We start from the raw sequence: 14,173 nt of genomic DNA on the forward strand, positions 1-14,173 counted from the left end.
AAGAGATCAGATGCTATCTCATGAGGCGGATGGTAAATCATAAACGGGTCTTGGAGAATCACTCAGGGAGGCTAGCACCAGTTCAGGAAAAGAGGATGGAGAAGCTATTAAACCTAAGCACCAAGTGGACGGCTGAATGGGTTAGTGACAATGAACAAAAGAGGTTTGAGGTTTCTCAGAAAGGAACTAAGGTGGATGTGGACCTCATTAGGCACAGTTGCTCATGCAATCAATGGCAACTGACTGGTAAGACTTGTACCATACTTGGTTCAGTTTCAATGATATTTTGATTTAAATTCCCTTTACTGTTATTTTGGTTATATTACTCACCTTCACTGCATTACCTTAGGCATGCCCTGCTTACATGCATTTGCTGCCATTAGGAAGAGACATGACACACCTCATGACTATGTTCACCCTTGGCTATGCATGGAGTCCATCAGGTTGACATATGCACACTGTATTAAGCCTATTCCAAGTCCAGAATTTTGGGTTGGAACTGAGTTTTCGAAGCCAGACCCACCTATTATCAAAAGGCCAATTAGACGGCCAAAGGTTCATAATAGGCAAAAGATCCGACTGAGCCACTCATGCAAGAAGGAAAACTAAAAAGGTCATTCGTTGTATCCTGCAGCAAGTGTGGTGAGAAGGGCCACAACTACAAAACATGTAAGGGAGCCCCTTCCAACCCAAACTGGAAGCCAAAGACAAGGCGCCTGATGAGCGGATAATTTATACGCTTTTTGGTATTGTTTTTAGATAGTTTTTAGTATAATCTAGCTACTTTTAGGGATGTTTTCATTAGTTTTTATGATAAATTCACATTTCTGGACTTTACTATGAGTTTGTGTGTTTTTCTATGATTTCAGATATTTTCTGGCTGAAATTGAGGGACCTGAGCAAAACTCTGATAAAAGGTTAACAAAGGACTGCTGATGCTGTTAGAATCTGACCTCCCTGCACTCGAAATGGATTTTCTAGAGCTACAGAACTCTAAATGGCACGCTCTCAACGGCGTTAAAAAGTAGATATCTAGATCTTTCCAGAAATATATAATAGTCCATACTTTATTCGTGATTAGACGATGCAAACTGGCGCTCAACGCCAGCTCTACGCTGCATTCTGGAGTCAAACACCAGAAACACGTCACGAACCAGAGTTGAACGCCAAAAACACGTTACAACTTGGCGTTCAACTCCAAAAGAAGCCTCTACACGTGTAAAGCTCGAGCTCAGCCCAAGCACACACCAAGTGGGCCCCGAAAGTAGATTTCTGCATCAATTACTTACTTCTGTAAACCCTAGTAGCTAGTCTACTATAAATAGGACATTCTACTATTGTATTAGACGTCTTTGACCATTCGGTCTTTTGACCGATCCTGGATCTTGGATTGTATTTTTGATCCTGTGATCACGTTATGAAGGCTGGCCATTCGGCCATGCCTGAACCTTCATCATTTATGTATTTTCAACGGTGGAGTTTCTACATACCATAGATTAAGGGTGTGGAGCTCTGCTATACCTCGAGTTTTAATGCAATTACTACTATCTTTTATTCAAATTCAATCTTATTTCTGTTCTAAGATACTACTCATACTTTAATTTGATGGATGTGATGATCCGTGACACTCATCATCATCTGTCCCTATGAACGCGTGCCTGACAACCACTTCCGTTCTACAAGCGAAAGCTAGAGTGTGTATCTCTTGGATCCTTGATGCATGACGTATGGTTGCCCTCGCCTGACAACCGAGCCTCCCATTCCATGAGATTAGAGTCTTCGTTGTATAAGCTAGAACTGATGGCGGCATTCATGAGAATCCAGAAAGTCTAAGCCTTGTCTGTGGTATTCCGAGTAGGATTCCGGGATTGAATGACTGTGACGAGCTTCAAACTCACGATTGTTGGGCATGATGACAAACGCAAAAGAATCAAGGGATTCTATTCTGACATGATCGAGAACCGACAGATGATTAGACGTGCCGTGACAGAGCATTTGGACCTTTTTCACTGAGAGGATGGGATGTAGCCATTGACAACGGTGATGCCCTACATACAGCTTGCCAGGGAAAGGAGTAAGAAGGATTGGATGAAGGTAGTAGGAAAGCAGAGATTCAGAAGGAGCACAGCATCTTCATACGCCTATCTGAAATTCCCACCAATGATTTACATAAGTATTTCTATCTTTATTTTTAGTTTATTTATTATTATTATTCGAAAACTCCATACCCATTTATTATCCGCCTAACTGAGATTTACAAGATGACCATAGCTTGCTTCATACCAACAATCTCCGTGGGATCGACCCTTACTCACGTAAGGTTTATTACTTGGACGACCCAGTGCACTTGCTGGTTAGTTGTGCGAGGTTGTGAAAAAGAAAGTGTTGAGTTAGTAAATGCGCACACCAAGTTGAATGCCATTATAAGAGATCACAATTTCGTGCACCAAGTTTTTGGCGCCGTTGCCAGGGATTGTTTGAGTTTGGACAACTAACGGTTTATCTTGTTGCTCAGATTAGGTAATTTCCTTTTTTATTTTCTTTTCAAGAAGTTTTCAAAAATATTTTTCAAAATTTTCCCTTTGTTTTCGAAAAATCCTTCAGAGTTTTTAAGAATGAATTCTAGAGTTTCAAAATGGTATGCTGAAGCTTGGCTGGCCATCAAGCTTTAGACTAACCTGGTATGATTCCTGGGATTTTGATTGAGGACTTTGAATTCATTACTTCCTTTCTCCTATATGTTTTTTCGAAAAATATAAAATAAAATCCAAAAAAATTTAAAAATTTTGTGTTTCTTGTTTGAGTCTTGAGTCAATTTTTAAGTTTGGTGTCAATTGCATATTCATCTTATTCTTGTATTTTTCGAAAATTCATGCATTCATAGTGTTCTTCATGATCTTCAAGTTGTTCTTGGTAAGTCTTCTTGTTTGATCTTTAAATTTTCTTGTTTTGTGTTGTATGATGTTTTTCATGTGCATTTTTGCATTCATAGTGTTTAAACATGAAAGATTTCTAAGTTTGGTGTCTTGCATGTTTTCTTTGCATCAAAAATTTTTCAAAAATATGTTCTTGATGTTCATCATGAGCTTCATAGTGTTCTTGATGTTCATCTTGACATTCATAGTGTTCTTGCATGCATCATTGGTTTTGATCCAAAATTCTCATGTTTTGGGTCATATTTCTGTTTTTCTCTCTCATTATTAAAAATTCAAAAATAAAAAATTATCTTTTCCTTTTTTCTCTCAAAATTTCGAAAATTTGGGTTGACTTAGTCAAAAATTTTTAAAATGAGTTGTTTCTTGTAAGTCAAGTCAAATTTTCAAATTTTAAAAATCTTATCTTTTCAAAACTTTTTCAAAAAAAACAAATCTTTTTCATTTTTCTTATTAATTTTCGAAAATCCTTTAAAATATTTTTCAAAAATCTTTTTCTTAGTTTTATCTTTATTTTCGAAAATTATGCTAACAATTAATATGATTGATTCAAAAATTTGAAGTTTGTTACTTTTTTGTTAAGAAAGGTTCAATCTTTAAATTCTAGAATCTTGTCTTTTAGTTTCTTGTTAGTAAAGTAATCAATTTTAATTTTAATCATATCTTTTTATCTTATCTTTTATATCATATCTTTTTCAAAATTTTATCTTTTTAAAAAATTTGATTTTAAAATATCTTTTCTAACTTCTTATCTTTTTATCTTTTCAAAATTAATTTTCAAATCTTTTTCAACTAACTAATTGACTTTTTGTTTGTTTCTTATCTTTTTCAAAACCACCTAACTACTTTTCTCTCTCTAGTTTTCGAAAATACTTCCCTCTTTTTCAAAAATTCTTTTTAATTAATTAATTATTTTAAATTTTAATTTTAATTTTATTTCTTATCTTAATTTTCAAAAATCATTAACTCCTTTTCAAAATTATTTTTGAAAACTTCTGTCTCTCATCTTATTCTATTTATTTATTCATCTACTAACACTTCTCTTCATCTCCAATCTCTGCCCCTATCCTTACCCTTGTGTTTGGATTATTCATTCTTCTTCATTCTTATTCCCTTTCTTCTTCTACTAACATAAAGGAATCTCTATACTGTGACATAGAAGATTCCTCTTCTTTTTCTGTTCTCTTCTTTCTCATATGAGCAGGAACAAGGAAAAAGGCATTCTTGTTGAAGCTGATCTAGAACCTAAAATGACTCTGAAGAGGAAACTAAGAGAAGCTAAATTACAACAATCCAAAGACAACCTTGCTGAAATTTTCGAACAAGAAAAGGAGATGGCAGCCGAACCCAACAACAATAATGCAAGAAGAATGCTTGGTGACTATACTGCACCTACGTCCAAGTTTGATGGAAAAAGCATCTCAATTCCTGCCATTGGAGCAAACAATTTTGAGCTGAAACCTCAATTAGTTGCTCTAATGCAACAGAACTGCAAGTTTCATGGACTTCCATCAGAAGATCCCTACCAGTTCTTGACTGAGTTCTTGTAGATCTGTGAGACTGTTAAGACTAATGGAGTAGATCCTGAAATCTACAAGCTCATGCTTTTTCCTTTTGCTGTAAGAAACAGAGCTAGAACATGGTTGGACTCTCAACCTAAAGATAGCCTAGACTCCTGGGATAAGCTGGCCACGGCCTTCTTGGCTAAGTTCTTTCCTCCTCAAAAGCTGAGCAAGCTTAGAGTGGATGTTCAGACCTTCAAACAAAAAGATGGTGAATCCCTCTATGAAGCTTGGGAAAGATACAAGCAGATGACCAAAAGATGTCCTTCTGACATATTTTCAGAATGGACCATGATAGATATAATCTATTATGGTCTATCTCAGTTCTCTAAGATATCACTGGACCATTCTGCAGGTGGATCCATTCACCTAAAGAAAACGCCTGCAGAAGCTCAAGAACTTATTGACATGGTTGCAAATAACCAGTTTATGTACACTTCTGAGAGGAATTTTGTGAATAATGGGATGCCTCAAAGGAAGGGAGTTCTTGAAATTGATGCTCTGAATGCCATATTGGCTCATAACAAAATGTTGACTCAGCAAGTCAACATGATTTCTCAAAGTCTGAATGGATGGCAAAATGCATCCAACAGTACTAAAGAGGCATCTTCTGAAGTAGAAGCTTATGATCCTAAGAATCCTACAATGGCAGAGGTAAATTACATGGGTGAACCTTATGGAAACACCTATAATTCATCATGGAGAAATCATCCAAGTTTCTCATGGAAGGATCAACAAAAGCCCCAATAAGGCTTTAATAATGGTGGAAGAAATAGGCTCAGTAATATCAAGCCTTATCCATCATCTTCTCAGCAACAGACAGAGAATTCTGAGCAAAGTACCTCTAACTTAGCAATTTTAGTCTTTGATCTGTCTAAGGCCACTTTAAGTTTCATGAGTGAGACAATGTCCTCCATCAGAAATTTGGAGGCACAAGTGGGCCAGCTGAGTAAGAAAGTAACTGAAACTCCTCCTAGTACTCTCCCAAGCAATACTGAAGAGAATCCAAAAAGAGAGTGCAAGGCCATTGACATAATCAAAAGGCCGAACCTAGGGAGGAAGGAGAAGACGTGAATCCCAATGAGGAAGACCTCATGGGACGTCTCTCAGGCAAGAAGAAGTCCCTTACTGAGGATCTAAAGGAAGCTGAGGCTCATATAGAGACCATAGAGATTCCATTAAACCTCCTTCTGCCATTTATGAGCTCTGAAGACTATTCTTCCTCTGAAGAGGATGAAGATGTAACTGGAGAGCAAGTTGCTCAATATCTAGGAGCTATCATGAAACTGAATGCCAAGTTGTTTGGTAATGAGACTTAGGAAGGTGAACCTCCCTTGCTTATTGGTGAACTAGATACATGGGTTCAGCAAACTTTACCTCAAAAGAAATAAGATCCTGGTAAATTCGTAATACCCTGCACCATATGCACCATGATCTTTGAAAAAGCTTTGTGTGACCTGGGGTCAGGCATAAATCTTATGCCACTCTCTGTAATGGAGAAGCTGGGGATCATTGAGGTACAGCCTGCCATATTTTCATTGCAAATGGCAGACAAGTCAGTAAGACAAGCTTATGGATTGGTAGAGGATGTGTTGGTAAAGGTTGAAGGCCTTTACATCCCTGCTGATTTCATAATCTTAGACACTAGGAAGGAGGAGGATGAATGCATCATCCTTGGAAGACCTTTCCTAGCCACAGCAGGAGCTGTGATAGATGTTAACAGAGGAGAATTAGTCCTTCAATTGAATGGGGACTACCTTGTGTTTAAGACCCAAGGGTGTTCTTCTTTAAAAATGGAGAGGAAGCATGAAAATCTTCTCTCAGTACAGAGTCAAGCAGAGCCTCCACAATCAAACTCTAAGTTTGGTGTTGGGAGGCCAAAGCCAAACTCTAAGTTTGGTGTTGAATCCCCACATTCAAACTCTAAGTTTGGTGTTGGGAGTCTACAACATTGACTTGGTCACCTTTGAGGCTCCATGAGAGCCCACTGTCAAGCTAGTGACATTAAAGGAACGCTTATTGGGAGGCAACCCAGTTTTTTATTTAACTAATTTTATTTTTATTTTATTGTTCTTTTATGTTTTATTATGTTCATGATCATATGGAGTCACAAAATAAATACTAAAATTAAAAACAGAATAAAAAACAGCAGAAGAAAAAGCACACCCTGGAGGAAGGACTTACTGGCGTTTAAACGCCAGTAAGGAGCATCTGGCTGGCGTTCAACGCCAGAAACATGCAGCAATCTGGCGTTTAAACGCCAGGATTGCACACTGAGGAAAGCTGGCGTTCAACGCCAAAAACATGCTGCAGATGTGCGTTGAACGCCCAGAATAAGCTTAGAGCTGGCGTTTAACGCCAGAAACAAGCATCAATCTGGCGTTAAACGCCAAGATTGCATGCAGAGGGCATTTTACACGCCTCATTGGTGCAGGGATGTAAATCCTTGACACCTCAGGATCTGTGGACCCCACAGGATTCCCACCTACCTCAACTCACCTTCTCTCTTCTTCACCACTCACATCCATCCATCTCTTCCCTACCTAATCCCACCCATATGGCCAAAACATACACATCTCTCCCTCTCCTCCATAACTTCTTCTCCTTCCATTCTTTCTTCTTTTGCTCGAGGGCGAGCAACATTCTAAGTTTAGTGTGGTAAAAGCATAGCTTTTTTATTTTTCCATAACCATTGATGGCACCTAAGGCCAGAGAAACCTCAAAGAAAAAAAAAGAAGAGAAAAGGGAAGACAAAAGCTTCCACCTCTGAGTCATAGGAGATGGAGAGATTCATCTTGGTGGAAGAAATTGTGATTCCCTTTTTTTCTTGTAATTGGATTTATAAAAGATGTATACTCTGAAGGCATTGTTTATTTTCTTCACAACTCCGTTCAACTAACCAGCAAGTGTACTGGGTCGTCCAAGTAATAACCTTACGTGAGTAAGGGTCGAATCCACAGAGATTGTTGGTATGAAGCAAGTTATGGTCACCTTGTAAATCTCAGTCAGGCAAATTAAACATTATTTATGGGTTTGAGGATAGGAATAATAAAAAGAAATAAATAATAAAAGGGATAGAACACTTATGCAGATTCAAAGGTGGGAATTTCAGATAAGCGGATGGAGATGCTGTAGAGCTCTTGGACGCCTGCTCTCCCACTCCTTCTACTCAATCCTTCTTACTCCTTTCCATGGCAAGCTTTGTATAGGGGTTCACCATCAACTGTGGCTACTTTCATTCCTCACGGGGAAATAACCTGTGCGGCTGTCACTCGCACAGCTAACCAGTCTGGAGGCATCACCCATGGCTGATAGCTACATCCCATCCTCGCAGTGAAAACTATGCTAACGCACTCTGTCACAGTACGGCTAATCACCGGTTGGTTCCCGCTCCTACTGGAATAGAATCCCTCTTTTGCGTCTGTCACCAACGCCCAGCAGGTTAAAGTTTGAAGCACGTCACGGTCATTCATGATCGGAATCCTACTCGGAACACCACAGACAAGGTTGGACTTTCCGGACTCCCAGGATCCTACTCGGAACACCACAGACAAGGTTGGACTTTCCGGATCCAGATGAATGCCGCCAACTCTCTAACTTATACCACGAAGATTCTGTTGGGGAATCTAAGAGATACACATTCAAGCTCTGTTGCATGTAGAACGGACATGGTTGTCAATCACGCACATTCATAAGTGAGAATGATGATGAGGGTAATCTGACTCATCACATTCATCATGTTCTTGGGTACGAATGAATATCTTGGAATAAGAATAAAAGAGAATTGAATAAAAGAAGATAGAATTTCATTAATACTTGAGGTACAGCAGAGCTCCACACCCTTAATCTATGGTGTGCAGAAACTCCACCGTTGAAAATACATAAGCAAAGAGTTCAGGCATGGCCGAATGGCCAGCCCTCTCTCACGTGATCAATGATCCCCTAAGATGAAGAATAAAACAAAACTGAGATCAAAGATGTCTAATACAATAGATAAATGTCCTATATATACTAGACTAGCTACTAGGGTTTACATGAGTAAGTAATTGATGCATAAATCCACTTCCGGGGCCCACTTGGTGTGTGCTTGGGCTGAGCTTGATGAATTCACGTGCTAAGGCATATCTTGGCGTTGAACTCTGAGTTATGACGTGTTTTGGGCGTTCAACTCCGGATCATGACGTTTTTCTGGCGTCTAACTCCAGACAGCAGCGTGTACTTGGCGTTCAACGCCAAGTTACGTCGTCATTCTTCGAATAAAGTATGGACTATTATATATTGCTGGAAAGCTCTGGATGTCTACTTTCCAACGCCGTTGAGAGCGCGCCAATTGGAGTTCTGTAGCTCCAGAAAATCCATTTCGAGTGCAGGGAGGTCAGAATCCAACAGCATCAGCAGTCCTTTTGTTAGCCTTCTTCAGAGTTTTGCTCAAATCCCTCAATTTCAGTCAGAATTTACCTGAAATCACAGAAAAACACACAAACTCATAGTAAAGTCCAGAAATGTGAATTTAGCATAAAAACTAATGAAAACATCCCTAAAAGTAGCTCAAACTTACTAAAAACTATATGAAAACAATGCCAAAAAGCGTATAAATTATCCGCTCATCACAACACCAAACTTAAATTGTTGCTTGTCCCCAAGCAACTGAAAATCAAATAGGATAAAAAGAAGAGAATATACTATAAAGTCCAAAATATCAATGAATATTAATTTAATTAGATGAGCGGGACTTGTAGCTTTTTGCTTCTGAACAGTTTTGGCATCTCACTTTTTCCTTTGAAGTTTAGAGTGATTGGCTTCTCTAGGAACTTAGAATTTCAGATAGTGTTATTGACTTTCCTAGTTAGGCATGTTGATTCTTGAACACAGCTACTTTATGAGTCTTGGCTGTGGCCCTAAGCACTTTGTCTTCCAGTATTACCACCGGATACACAAATGCCACAGACACATAACTGGGTGAACCTTTTCAGATTGTGACTCAGCTTTGCTAAAGTCCCCAGTTAGTGGTGTCCAGAGCTCTTAAGCACACTCTTTTTGCTTTGGATCACGACTTTAACCACTCAGTCTCAAGCTTTTCACTTGGACCTTCATGACACAAGCACATGGTTAGGGACAGCTTGATTTAGCCGCTTAGGCCTGGATTTTATTTCCTTGGGCCCTCCTATCCATTGATGCTCAAAGCCTTGGATCCTTGCTACCCTTGCCTTTTGGTTTTAAGGGCTATTGGCTTTTTCTGCTTGCTTTTTTTTTCTATTTTTTTTTCGCCACTTTTTTTTTTCACTGCTTTTTCTTGCTTCAAGAATCAATTTCATGATTTTTCAGATCATCAATAACATTTCTCTTTGTTCATCATTCTTTCAAGAGCCAACAATTTTAACACTCATAAACAACAAGATCAAAAATATGCACTGTTCAAGCATTCATTCAGAAAACAAAAATTATTGCCACCACATCAATATAATTAAATTAAATTCACTAATAATTTCGAAAATTATGTACTTCTTGTTCTTTTGAGTTAAAATATTTTTCTTTTAAGAGAGGTGAAAGACTAATGGATTTTATTCATAGCTTTAAGGCATGGTTACACACTAATGATCATGAAGTAGAGACACAAAACATAGATAAACACAATATTAAAAACCGAAAAACAGAAAGAAATAAAGAACAAGGAATGAATCCACCTGAGTGAGGGTGGCGCCTTCTTGAAGGTCCAATGGTGCTTTTTGAGCTCCTCTATGTCTCTTCCTTGCTTCTGTTGAATGATTCATAATAATTTTAGTGTTTCCACCCTTAGTTGCTTCCAATGTTTGTGTGGAGGATAACTTATCCCCTGAGGTATCTCAGGGATTTCTTGATTTGCAGCCACATGTTCTAACCAACTGAGCTATTCCAGCTTACATGAGTTATTCCATCTCCCAAGACTCAGAGGTGGAAGCTTTTTGTCTTCCCTTTGAGGTTTCTCTGGCTTTAGGTGCCATTAATGGTAATGGAAAAGCAAAAAGCTATGCTTTTACCACACCAAACTTAAAATATTGCTCGCTCTCGAGCAAGAGAAGAAAGAAGAGAAGAAGAAGAAGAAGAAAATATGGTAGAGAGTGAGGGGAGATGGATTCGGCTATATGGGTGGGATTGGGTGGGAGGGAGAAGGTGAATTTTGAAGGTGAGTGAGGTTTATGGGAAAGAGTGAGTGGTGAAAAAAAAAACAGAAAGAATGGCCATGAATGGAGAGAGAGAGGGCGAGGTAGGTGGGGATCCTGTGAGTTTCACAGATCCTGAGGTGATCCTGTGGGATCCACAGATCCTGAGGTGTCAAGGAATTCCATCCCTGCACCAAATAGGCATGTAAAATGCCTTCATGCATCATTCTGGCGTTTAAACGCCCATTGGTGCATGTTCTGGGCGTTCAACGCCCATGTGATGCTTGATTCTGGCGTTGAACGCCAGTTTCAAGCTTGTTTCTGGCGTTCAGCGCCAGATTGTCCTCTGCGTGCGCATCCTGGCGTTAAACGCTAGGATGTTGCTTGTTTTGGGCGTTCAGCGCCAGGAAGATGCTCTGTTCTGGCGTTGAACGCCCGCCAGATGCATCTTCTGGGCGCTGAACGCCGGCCCGTGCGTCCTCCAGGGTGAAAAATTTTTTTCTTCTGTTTTTGACTCTGTTTTTATTTTTTTTTTGATTTTTTCGTGACTCCTCATGGTCATGTACCTAATTAAACACAAAAATAACAAAGAAACAAAATAGAATAAAATTAGATAAATAAAATTGGGTTGCCTCCCAACAAGCGCTTCTTTAATGTCAATAGCTTGACAGTGGCTCTCATGGAGCCACAGAGCAATCAAGTCAATGTTGTCTAGTCCCAACACCAAACTTAGAGTTTGGATATGGGGCTTGAACACCAAACTTAGAGTTTGGTTGTGGCTTCACAACACCAAACTTAGAGTTTGACTGTGTGGGCTCTTCTTGACCTTGAACTGAGAGAAGCTCTTCATGCTTGCTCTCTTTTGTCACAGAGGGATGGCCATGTGCTTGAAACACAAGGTATTCCCCATTCAATTGAAGGACTAACTCTCCTCTGTTGACATCTATCACAGCTTCTGCTGTGGCTAGGAAAGGTCTTCCTAGGATGATGCATTCATCATCTTCCTTCCTAGTATCTAGGATTAGGAAATCAGCAGGGATGTAAAAGTCTTCAACTTTTATAAGCACGTCCTCTACTATCCCATGAGCTTGTCTTATGGATTTATCTGCCAATTGTAATGAGAACAAGGCAGGTTGTACCTCAATGATTCTTAGCATCTCCACTACAGAGAGTGGCATAAGGTTTATCCCTGACCCAAGATCACACAGAGCTTTCTCAAAGCTCATGGTGCCAATGGTGCAAGGTATCAAGAACTTGCCAGGATCTTGTCTCTTTTGAGGTAGAGTTTCCTGAATCCAAGTATCCAGATCACTAATGAGCAAAGGAGGTTCACTTACCCAAGTCTCATTACCAAATAACTTGGCATTCAGCTTCATGATAGCTCCTAGATATTGAGCAACTTGCTCTCCAGTCACATCTTTATCCTCTTCAGAGGATGAATAATAGTCAGAGCTCATGAATGGCAGAAGGAGATTTAGTGGAATCTCTATGGTCTCTGTGTGAGCCTCAGATTCCTCAGGATCCTTATTAGGAAGCTCCTTCTTGCTTGGAGGACGTCCCAGGAGTTCTTTCTCACTAGGATTTTCGTCCTCCTCCTCCTTTGTGCTTTCGGCCATGTTGACTAAGTCAATGGCTTTGCACTCTCCTTTTGGATTCTCTTCTGTATTAATTGGGAGAATACTGGGAGGAGTTTCAATAACTTTCTTACTCAGCTGGCCTACTTGTGCCTCCAAATTTCTAATGGAGGATCTTGTTTCATTCATGAAACTGAAGGTGGCCTTTGACAGATCAGAGACTATATTAGCTAAATTAGAATTATTTTGTTCAGAGTTCTCTGTCTGTTGCTGAGAAGATGATGGATATGGCTTACTATTATTCAGCCTATTGCGTCCACCATTGTTAAAACCTTGTTGAGGTTTTTGTTGATCCTTCCAGGAGAAATTTGGATGATTTCTCCATGATGGGTTATAGGTATTTCCATATGGTTCACCCAGATAATTAACCTCTGCCATGGCAGGGTTCTCAGGATCATAAGCTTCTTCAGAAGCTACCTCTCTAGTACTGTTGGATGCATGTTGCAATCCATTCAGATTTTGAGAGATCATGTTGACCTGTTGAGTCAACACTTTGTTCTGAGCCAGTATGGCATTCAGAGCATCAATTTCAAGAACTCCCTTCTTCTGAGGGACCCTATTATTCACGGAATTCCTCTCAGAGGTATACATGAACTGGTTGTTTGCAACCATGTCAATGAGTTCTTGAGCCTCTTCAGGCGTTTTCTTCAGGTGAATAGATCCACCTGCAGAATGGTCCAGTGACATTTTCGAAAATTCAGAGAGACCATAATAGAATATATCTAATAGGGTCCATTCTGAAAACATGTCAGATGGACATCTCTTGGTCAGCTGCTTGTATCTTTCCCAAGCTTCATAGAGGGATTCACCATCTTTTTGTTTGAAAGTTTGAACATCCACTCTCAGCTTGCTCAGCTTTTGAGGAGGAAAGAATTTATCTAAGAAGGCAGTGACCAGCTTATCCCAGGAGTCCAGGCTATCCTTAGGTTGTGAATCCAACCATATTCTAGCTCTGTCTCTTACAGCAAAAGGGAAAAGCATGAGTCTGTAGACTTCAGGATTAACTCCATTCGTCTTTACAGTATCACAGACTTGCAAGAATTCAGTTAAAAACTGATAAGGATCTTCAGATGGAAGTCCATAAAACTTGCAGTTTTGTTGCATTAATGCAACTAGTTGAGGCTTAAGCTCAAAGTTATTGGCTCCAATGGCAGGAATGGAGATGCTTCTTCCATCAAACTTGGATGTTGGCTTTGTGAAATCACCAAGCATTCTCCTTACATTATTATTATTATTTTCGGCCATCTCTTCCTCTTGTTCGAAATTTTCTAAAAGGTTGCCTCTGGATTGTTGTAATTTAGCTTCTCTTAATTTTCTCTTCAGAGTCCTTTCAGGTTCTGGATCAGCTTCAACAAGAGTGCCTTTATCCTTGTTCCTGCTCATAAGAAAGAGAAGAAAACAGGAAAAGAAAGAGGAATCCTCTATGTCACAGTATAGAGATTCCCTTATGTTAGTAGAAGAAGAAAGGGGTAGAAGAATGAAGGAGGAGGTTCGGATTTGGATGAAGAGAGGTGAAGAGAAGTGTTAGTAATTAAATAATTAAATAGAATAAGAAAAGAGAAGAGAAATTTTCGAAAATAATTTTGAAAAAATGGTTAGTGATTTTCGAAAATTAAAGATGAGATGAGATTAAAATTAGAATTTAAAACAATTAAAAAGAATTTTTGAAAAAGAGGGGGAGAATTTTCGAAAATTTAGAGAGGGAAAAGTAGTTAGGTGGTTTTGAAAAAGATAAGAAACAAACAAGGAGTTAGTTAGTTGATTGAAAAAGATTTGAAATCAAATTTTGAAAAAGATAAGAAGATAGGAGGTTAGATAAGATATTTTGAAATCAAATTTTGAAAAAGATAAAATTCTTGAAAAAGATAAGATGAAAGATAAAAAGATATATTTTGAAAAAGATA

At 39.0% G+C, this 14,173-nt stretch overlaps 2 non-coding genes across 2 annotated transcripts; one reads left to right on the top strand and one right to left on the bottom strand.

Moving 5' to 3' along the window:
• Nucleotides 1–4,666: 4,666 nt before the first annotated feature.
• On the bottom strand, nt 4,667–4,770 carry LOC112714035 (small nucleolar RNA R71). Its single transcript, XR_003158992.1, has one exon. It is a non-coding gene; the product is annotated as a small nucleolar RNA R71 (small nucleolar RNA).
• An 8,244-nt stretch (nt 4,771–13,014) lies between these two features.
• LOC112713715 (small nucleolar RNA R71) lies at nt 13,015–13,118 on the top strand. The gene has a single exon (XR_003158684.1). It is a non-coding gene; the product is annotated as a small nucleolar RNA R71 (small nucleolar RNA).
• The last annotated feature ends 1,055 nt before the right edge of the window (nt 13,119–14,173 follow it).

The sequence above is a fragment of the Arachis hypogaea genome, chromosome 9, assembly GCF_003086295.3.
Source record: "Arachis hypogaea cultivar Tifrunner chromosome 9, arahy.Tifrunner.gnm2.J5K5, whole genome shotgun sequence".
In the NCBI taxonomy this organism is placed as follows: domain Eukaryota; kingdom Viridiplantae; phylum Streptophyta; class Magnoliopsida; order Fabales; family Fabaceae; genus Arachis; species Arachis hypogaea.